Below are 9885 nucleotides of genomic sequence, written 5' to 3' on the forward strand. Positions count from 1 at the left end.
ACACCTTTAGTGTTATAATTCACTAGTATTTAACCCGTGCATAATTTGTGGAAAATAAATATACATTTAAATTGAAAAAAATAATATAATTATAAAAATTATTTTTTCGCTAATTTTAAAAAAATTTCTTAAATAAAAATAATTTCGATTAATTTTTTGGCTAATAATCACTATCATATATCAAAATTTTAGATTGTGTTAGCCTAAGGCAATGACATGATGCTTATCATGTTTAGTGTATTGATGTCGACCATCAACCTTAATACATATTCAATTCTTTAATTTTTGAGAAGTTATATATTATTATTTTTTAACATGTGATAAAAAAAATATTTTTAAATCAAATTCAATAAAATTAATGAGAAATACTTTTTTTAAAATTCAATAATTTCATCTAAATCCACATTCACAAACAATTTTGTGACATAGCACATGTTTGACACATTTGAATGATAACAATAATTGTTTCATTAATATCTTTGTCCAAATGGGTTGTGATTTTATTTACAAAATCTCTTCATAATGTACACAACACCTTATTACTCCTAAAAAAATGAAATATGCTATTATAAATAAATTATGTATAAACCAGAAAAGTTATTTTATTAATATTTACTATGTGTATTCCAAAACAATGCCAATAAATTTTATAAGGTGTCTCCTAATAAGATACGTACTTTCTTTAGAATTGGTTTAATCATTTTCATTGCGTGACATTTTATACTATCATGTATCCATGAACTTTGTAATATAGAAGAAAATTATCACATTAGTAAATACGTAATAATTAAAATTTTGTACAAATAGAAGAATAATATTTTTTACTTATCGATCATGAAAATCATATTTCAAACTTAATGTCTCGTTATTTCCATATGTTGGTAGTTCATAACAACGAACAAATCTAAATTTAAACGAACATTACATCTTGAAAGGATTCAACTCAGATATGGTGCTGAAAGATGAGTCATTTCAGAATTCAATTTTGGAGTAGATAAATTTAGTAAGATAAATATAATAAAATTGGTTTCTAATATATTATACAATATTGCATTATTTATAATTTAAAATTCAAATAAGACATCCCAAGGGACAAAAATTATACATTAGATGCTTTTGGCAGAATTATATCATACATTAACTCTTTGAAATTATGGAAATCTCGAATTGCATGCATTGGGTGTCAACATTTCTGATTATTGAGGGTAATATACATGTTTATTGAGGGTAATTTAATGTCCATTTGAACATCTTTTGAATCTATCTCTTTTAATTTTCTAGGGCTCTTTTATTTGAATTTTTAAGAAGACAATTCAAGATATACAATATACATATGATTTTGGAAGAAAACTACAATACATTAATTCTTTCATGTTAAGGTAATTTCGAAATAATATGCATTTGGGATAAAAAAAACTTATGATTATTAAATGATAATTTAATGTCCATTGGAAAACCTTATTGTAGTAATAATTTTTATACTCAACCAATTTTTTTTGAAAAATTAAATAAACTAATTAAATATTGTATTTCTTTTTCAGTAAGTAATTTGGACAGGAAATTACTTAAAATAGCAAAATGTATTTTTTAATGATTTATCTCATGAGTGATATTGAACATTGCAATCATTTGTATTTTAAATTTATTTATACAGTTTTTAATTAAATTGATTGATATAATCCATGCAAAAATTTTAATATAGTTTATGTTTTCATCCGTTTGAATAAAAAAACATATAATACATAAATTATATTTGAATTAATATAAAAATTAATTAAATTCAAAATCGAATTAAATGAATTGATATAATCAATGCAAACAATAATTGAATTGATCATTTATTACAGTACACACATGTCAATATTCATGATATCTTTTTCACATTTTTTCACCAACCAACAAAACTTGTATGCCACACCTTTAGTGTTATAATTCATGTCACACCACCCATTAAAGTGACTTACATTAATCTAGAAAAGAATATCTGTCTGCTGGTCTACATGTCATAATTAAATTGAATGAGTTATTTCTCCAATCTCTTCTGAAATAAAATTGACACGAAAAATGTCCAAGATTGCATTTTTGGAATCTATTTTGGGACTGGAATGTTTGGAGAAAATAAAATGTATTTTTAATTTTGTATTGAGTAAATAAAATTGTTTGAATTTTTTGATGGAGCTAGAATATAATTTATTAATAGATTATATTTAGGAAATGATGAAAGGATTAGCTAAAAATGATGATTATGTTAAGAGAAAAGAGAACGAGGAAAAAATGATGATTAGGTGAAGCACAAGTATATGAGCCATCCGACCAAAATAAAGAAATTGAACCATTGAAAAGTAGAGGTTCCCCCAGAAAATGTAAGAAATTTAATAAAGGTTTGAAACTTCAAGTTGGCTTTTTTTCAAAAAGAACATAAAAGGGTAAAATCATATATTTTTTTAAAATATTAAAATGTAAACATGCCTTAAAAAAAATATAAGGAAGAGGAGCATCAGCTCCTGCTAGCTTCCGCTCTCTCAACTCCATATTCCAATTCGTGGTGGAGGATGAACATGAACCCCATCCTCGAAGTAGAAAAGAACAACAACAATGACCAAGTTGTGCATCCATAAAAGCATTCAAAAAGAAAGAACAAAGTTAGCATCAGTACGATTTCGAGCTAATATTTCACTCTTCATGCTATAGTTTGGACTGCACTGTCAAAACTCTCATCTGCAACCGACAAACGTTTGACCAGCATGTGGCCCGGATGAAACAATTTCAGTTGGCTGCAAAAAGTACGTTAGGAATCAGAAATTTCTATAATCAGTTCTCGCATTGTATCAAACAACTCAGTAGAGTTAATCAAAAGGATGAAGTCAAAATCAAAATGTTAAATCTTAGTCCAGAAAAAATGCCATTTATGCCATGAAAGGTACAGAAATCAAAACAATAAGAAGGTAATGGGATATGTTATGCATTGTGGTATACTGCAGTGTTTTGCATTGAAAATGTTACCCAACATAGCGAGAGGATTGCTTTCCCAGGTGGAGACTACATACGATCAGATTGGCTAAAGTTTCTGGATCCTTTGATTTTGTTAGACCATCAAGCCTCCATGTCGGATCTCCCTTTCTGGGTGTTCATTTGCAGTTGCTGGTGGGGGCCGTGATGTTTGTTTTATCTGTACGTGTTTACGATCTATTGTTGAAATTTATGCACTTTAAACAAATCATCCAGACGAGTTTCGTACCTTGTTAAGAGCATCAAGCAGAAGACACGCTTCCTGGATCTTTGAACCACCCTAATTCATCTGGCATCCTTAATAAAACAATATGTACCACAGCCAAAATTGAGCCATGCGTTTGCAAGTTGTGTGAGTGTGTGATCCTCATCAATTTGTTGCATGATTCGCAATTGTTTCTCGACATAATATGATCTGTGCATCTTAAGAAAAATTTGGACATTCAGAGCATGCCTGCAAAATGTAGAACACACAAAACTTGAATCATTCAGTGATACTCCATGTGCTCAAAGAGAAATCACATAATGTGTCGTGCATTACAGAGCTCGTAATAGCACTTTATGCTCTTCGCATACAAACTAAGACACTAAAAATTGAAAATTAGGAAAATATTTTCGTAAGATATATATATGTAAATAATTAATGAATTCAAAACAACGAAATTAAAACTGATGATTACAAGATCAACCCAGTCCAGCACGTCTAGAATTGTGTAATTATATAAGCTTAATGTGGATTTTTCAAATATTTTAGATGGAAAACCTTAGTTATATACATCCCAAAGGGTGTTCAAATATTGGAGATAGAGGCCCATGAGCCTGAATTGTGTATGCTGAAGTTGGTAAAGATCAATAAAAATGATGCAATCGAAAATATAGCCTGTCCGTACATGAATATAGTACCAGCATCCAATTAGAAAGAACTCACGGCTCTATGGTTCCCCCAACACTTGCATGCTTCAAAGCTTCACTATAATCTTGTTCCTACATGAATATAGTACAAGAAACAACGAGTAAGATAGGGTTGTTCCCAATAGCAGGATCCCCTAACCACTCATGGAGACTAGAGATAGCCACTTCCTAAAACATGGAGCAACTGATTAGTTTTAGACCAGCATCTTTTATCTGGGAGCAAAAGTTAGATGAACTACTCTCAAATGTTGGTAAAATACTTGTCGGCAGAACATGTTAGTCATGATTCACAATTCACATTCAATAAGAAAAGCCATTATCTTCCACTAGCTCTTAATTCTCAAAATCATTTTTAAAGTTATCTGAAGTTGAACATCATCTTTATGTTCTTAATACCAAATGGGAAGTTACTTTTAATGGCATAATTAACCAGTAAGTTCAATACGTTTCATTCTTAGCTCTCCAAGGATAGGCAAATAGAATAATCATTTAAAAAAATTTCAAATCGATTCTATTCGTGTATTTGTCAAGGACTCCTGCATGGCATTCTGATTATCATCATAATCGTCTTCAAGAAATTTTTTTGTTAGCAAGATTCACTTATCGTGTCTTTATCACCTGAAGTCCTGAACATAGAAAAACATACGAAATCCCAAATGGGCATCCATCCAAATTGGTAAGCAGGATTGTTTACATGTTCTTGTAACTTTGTTTCCTAAATCTATACCCCTACATAACTCGATCAGAAAATCCAAACAAAACCAGCCTCTTTAATTAGAGTGTTGGAAACAGATCAGCGTCCAGAATTCATATCCCGACGATATAAGTAAGACCGTTTGAGACAGTACAATTGGCATAAGACTAAATTCCAATAACTTGAAAAAGAATCGAAAAACGAGGGATCACCTTGCTATAAGAGCTGGAGAGGTACAAAGCCAGCAACTTCACAGCCTGAAGCGGCGTTGCTGCGTATGAATCAATCTCATTCATTACAAGCTACGTTAAACGTAATAAAAGTTCGATCACTACACAACATCGAAGAAAGCATAATAAAGAAAGCTGAAAAACACATGGAACGATTAGTCGATCCCTCCCCACTTTAGGTAAACAACCATCCCATGTTATTTTATTGTACATGAGATAAAGACTGGGCCAACTTCCAAGAGCCAGGTCGGCGTCCATCACCTTCGACATATGAATCGATTTCGGGCATCCTGGAAAACCAATCCTTGTCTCTGTCAGATGGGAACATTTCTATGGTCATCTTCGCTTGTGTCCAAATTGGACAAATCTTAAAAGATTATATTTCTCATTTCAATCTTGTCAATCAAATTCTCCCCATGCTCTATGTTGATGTGCTCTTTTTTTTTTTGTCCACGACCTAGGTCGAGATCGTTTGATCCTAAGAACTAGCAGACGAGCTCCGATGTTCATACACTTTCCCGAGGCCAATCCAAACGATCTCGGCACTCCGATGCCTCACTATATTGGACCTTATGGGCTGTCCTAGGCCCATTGGCTTGGGCCACATTGGTCGATCTCACTCCCACGATAACCAATGCCCCCTCCAAATTACGAACTAGGTTTAGGATGATAAGTCCGGCGTCTCCCGTAAGGATATTGGCCAAGATCAAATGGGTTTAGGCTGGAATTAAATTCGTTCTTTCTCGTCTATTCTAGATTTCAAATTTCAAATCTAATGGAACGTGGAACGTGCATGAAGTGCCACATGATGTCTTTTCGTATTCGGAGATAATTATGGACCCTTAGATCGCCTACAAACGGAAGGCAGATCTCAAGGTGTTTTTCTATAAATAGGGGACCTCTCTTTCTATTAGTTCACTTTTTGGCCTATACATTCATCTCGAAGCACATACCTCAGACTTTCACTCCTAACTCTCTCTAGCTCGATGTGTGGACGACGTATGTTGTGACACATTTTAAAATCGTAAGGCTACTGGCCAAAGCGATCAATATCACAAGTGGGTTGGGCCGTTACATTTGATATCATGGCGACTTCGCGTGTGGTTGGGATGGTGGGACAAACCTCTGCGAAAAAGCTAAATCACAAAATGGGGGTGAAGGCCCTTAGCAGAAATCTCGCCAAACCACGAGAAAGATACTGGACATTGAAATTGGTATGTACCTTTGTAACGCGTTTTAAAGCCTTGAAGCCACTGGCCAAAGCAGACAATATCACAAGTCAGTTGAGTCGTTACATCGAAGGTCCTTGGTGAAATCCACAACGTCAAATCAAGGGAGAGATGTTGGCATTGAAATGGGCGTGTAGCAATCTCTTACGACGCATTTTAAAGCAATGAAGTCACTGGCCAAAGCAGACAATATCACAAGTGGGCTAGGCCATTACATTAGGTTTCAAAGCCAGTGTGTGGACGCCACACGTTGTGACACATTTTAAAGCCATGAGGCTACTGACCAAAGCGGACAATATCACAAGTGAGCTAGGCCGTTACATTTTGTATCAGAGAAACTTCGCCTGAGTTTATAATGGTGGAGCAAACATCAAGGAGGACACTGAGTTCTGAAAGGGAGGTGGAGACCCTTAGGCAAAATCTCACGTTGCCAAACCACAAGAGATATGTTGGGCATTTAAATAGACGTATAACAACATCTTGTGACGTGTTTTAAAGTCGTGAGACCACTTACCAAAGCGGGCAAGATCACAAGTAGGTTGGACCGTTATAGTTGGTATCAGAGCAACTCCGCGTGGGGTTTAGGATGGTGGGACAAACCTCAGCAAGGAAGTTGAGTCTTGAATTAGGGTTGAAGGTCCTTAAGCGAAATCTCACATAGCCAAATCATGAGAGAGATGATGAGCATTGAAATGAGTGTGTAGCAACATCTTGTGCTGCGTTTTAAAGCCGTGAGGCCATCAATATTTATGTATGGTGGATGCCTATCAGATATATCATCAGATCCCACTAGCAGAAGAAATCAAAATAAAGTAAGCTTTGTAACCTCTGAAGAGATTTTTTGCTATGTAATAATGTTGTTCTGATTGAAAGATACAGAAGCTACATATATTTGAGGTTGCATTGAACTTGAAATTTTAAAATATATTTAAATAATCCAATTTAAATTTTTGATTAATTATTCTCATGCTATAATAATTTATAATATTTCAAGAAACCAAGTTGTGTCATTTTATCAAACAATTTCAAAACAAATTTGTACACATCTACAATTTATTTATTAATTGCAAGAGTTGAAGTTTTTTTTTTAAGGTGCATTGCCGATTATTTGTCTTCAATATTAAAATTTAAAATATAATTATAACATTATACTTATAAACTTGGAAAAAATTAAACATATGTGACAAAGCCTTCACGTTAAAGCATTTCGAACAATTACTTAAATCAACTAGTCAAGACATTTTGAAGACGACCGACAGTACGATGACATTTTGATAACTTTATCTCCAATAAAAAAATTAAAAAAAAATCAATGAATCACAATATGACATGGATGGTCTCAATTGACAATTATCATTTCATTCATCAGAAACCCATGTGATAAAATAAATGACATTAAAACGTCTTTTTAATTGAAAATTTTGAATGAATTGCTTCATTTTCAACCTTAGCAACGTTTTCAACCGAGACATATTAATTCCAAAATTTTAACCTACTACAATTTTCAAACTTCAAACATAAAGTTTAATCGAGAACAAACATCTCCTTCCACCAGTTATACTCAGAAGAGATTTTCAAGTAAATTTTTTATATTATTTTTTCAATCTTCAAGTTTTAAGTTTTTATCAAAAATCATGTTTCTATACATTGATGAACTTGATAAACAAATATGCAGAAACATATCGAGTATTGCCTCCGGCCATCAAATAATCTGTAAGTATTTTGTTTTCATCCGACGTGAAAACTTCTAAGCATTCCAACTCTCTCAGCAGATGGTTATTTTTTGTCATGATGAGGTGTGTGCTTAGAGACCTCAATCACGGGTATTTATAAGCATTTTGCATATCATCAATGAGTTGATCGGGAACTCGATAATGAAAAGAAGAAGCGCACATATTAATTTTCTAAAGTTTAAGCGACACATGTACTGTTTATAAAAAAAAAGGCAGGTTATAACCATTGCCAATACCGGCACGTTTATTCTTCAGGAACGAACAAGGCATCCCACCTTTGAGGAAAAACTGAATTTGGGTTTGAGATTTAGTATGTCCAAGTAATAAAATTATGTCAATGCGTTTTCTTCTAACCAAACAATGACATATTTTGAATCTATTCCTCGGTATATCGACGTATTTGTGAACAAGGATTGTTTGGTTGTTGTTAATGAAGTATCTATGTCGATTACGAGCTCGAGCTCGAGTTTTTACCGAACTTCCATTCGACGGCCCAAGAGCTGAGGATGCTGGCCTTCGATGCTAACGAAATTTCTCAATCTTACTTCATGACAAGGTTTCTTCGTCGACGAGTCCACTGTCCACGAATAACACTCGAACCTGGTGCCCGCGATAACCGTAATTTATATGTAGGAATGAAACTTACAACTAAGAGAAAAATAATTAATTTATAAAGACTTCAATCAGTTAAACCAAAATGCAATAAATTATAAAATATATTTAAAATTATGCATTGATTATATCATTTCATTCAATGTGGGTTATAGTTTTAAGTTTTGTGTTGTATTTTCGATTTTCTTTATAAAATTCACAAGTGAATTTGAAGTTACTTGAAATTATAAATTACATTTAAATGTGGGTAATTATTATATCATTTCGTTTAATTTTGGTTATGATTTTGGGTTTTGTATTGTTATTATATATTTATTTTTGCATACTATCTAATTCAGCTCTAGTTATGCATCATCTAATACATTCAGGCAATCGGTTTCAATCAGAATAAAAAAAATGCTCTATTGTTAAGTGCCATCCGTTAAGTATGTCCTTAAAAAATGTATTGGACACTCTTGTTACATTTTTCAGGTGAGTAAAACTAAGCAGTGAAAACCTTATTCGTATAAAAAAAATCAGGGTTTAAAAATTGAGGATGTTACTTTTATATTTTAGTCGTTAATATATATTTTTTTTTAATGAAAACGACATTCATTAATAAGGTAAAAAGTAGTTATACAAGTACACTGGACATCCCAAGAGATAGAACAACTCAATTATCAAACAACGAAGTAACTAACTAAAGTGAAATCATAGATACATCAATTGAACTAGGAAAGCAGCGTAAAATAAATATCTTGATCTTCTTAATTGTTGCATCGATATCTGACTTCTCATTTTCGAACATGGAGTTAATATTTTGTTGATTTTATGTTTGTGATCTCTCTCTGTCTTCGTATCTAACTTCCTGACAAGACATTTTCTTCTTAAAAAAAATCATATAGAGCATTTAACATCTCCATGTGTTCGTAGATGTCATTAATAGCCGAGACTCGATGATTTTACCTGATGAACTACATGTAGTGATATGAATCTGATCGGGTGTGACGTGCTAATAGTTGGAAGGAGATTTAAGATGCGTTGTTGTCTCGCACTTTCAAGTTTGATGATGATTAATTATGAAGAATTAAGCATATTCAAGCAACTGAAGGAGTTCAAAGAAGAATATAATGAAGGAGTGTCGAGCAACCAAGCATGCGAGTGCAAAATGATCCATGAGGACAGTAGCTGGCACACACTCGGGCTAACGAACGCGCAGCAGCACGCACCAGGCAGAACCCGACGCACACTAGCACCAGATGTGGCGCACCTACACGCCCCCTGCTGGAAAAATACAGAAGCTCGCGCGCACCCGAGCGAGTTCATGTGCACCTGCGCGCCGTGATGCAGATTTTAGTTATGGAAACCCTATATTACAATTTTGTAGTATTTTTCTTCATATTTCTTCATATAAGCACATTGTTAAAACATAATAACAAAATAGATTGAGTTTTAATATATTTTGTGAGTTTTTCTCTCAAATTCAA

General features: G+C 33.2%; 1 long non-coding RNA gene across 2 annotated transcripts; it reads right to left on the minus strand.

The window, feature by feature from the left end:
* Positions 1-2369: 2369 nt before the first annotated feature.
* On the minus strand, positions 2370-5541 carry LOC140970569 (uncharacterized). 2 transcript variants are annotated; one of them, XR_012174151.1, is made up of 5 exons: positions 4828-5541; positions 3900-3993; positions 3239-3463; positions 3004-3169; positions 2370-2774 (listed from the first exon to the last, which is right to left on the minus strand). It is a non-coding gene; the product is annotated as an uncharacterized lncRNA (long non-coding RNA). The 2 variants fall into 2 exon arrangements; XR_012174150.1 differs by having other exon boundaries at positions 2370-3169.
* Positions 5542-9885: the final 4344 nt, after the last annotated feature.

This window comes from Primulina huaijiensis, unplaced genomic scaffold, assembly GCF_012295235.1.
Source record: "Primulina huaijiensis isolate GDHJ02 unplaced genomic scaffold, ASM1229523v2 scaffold7841, whole genome shotgun sequence".
Classification (NCBI taxonomy): Eukaryota; Viridiplantae; Streptophyta; class Magnoliopsida; order Lamiales; family Gesneriaceae; genus Primulina; species Primulina huaijiensis.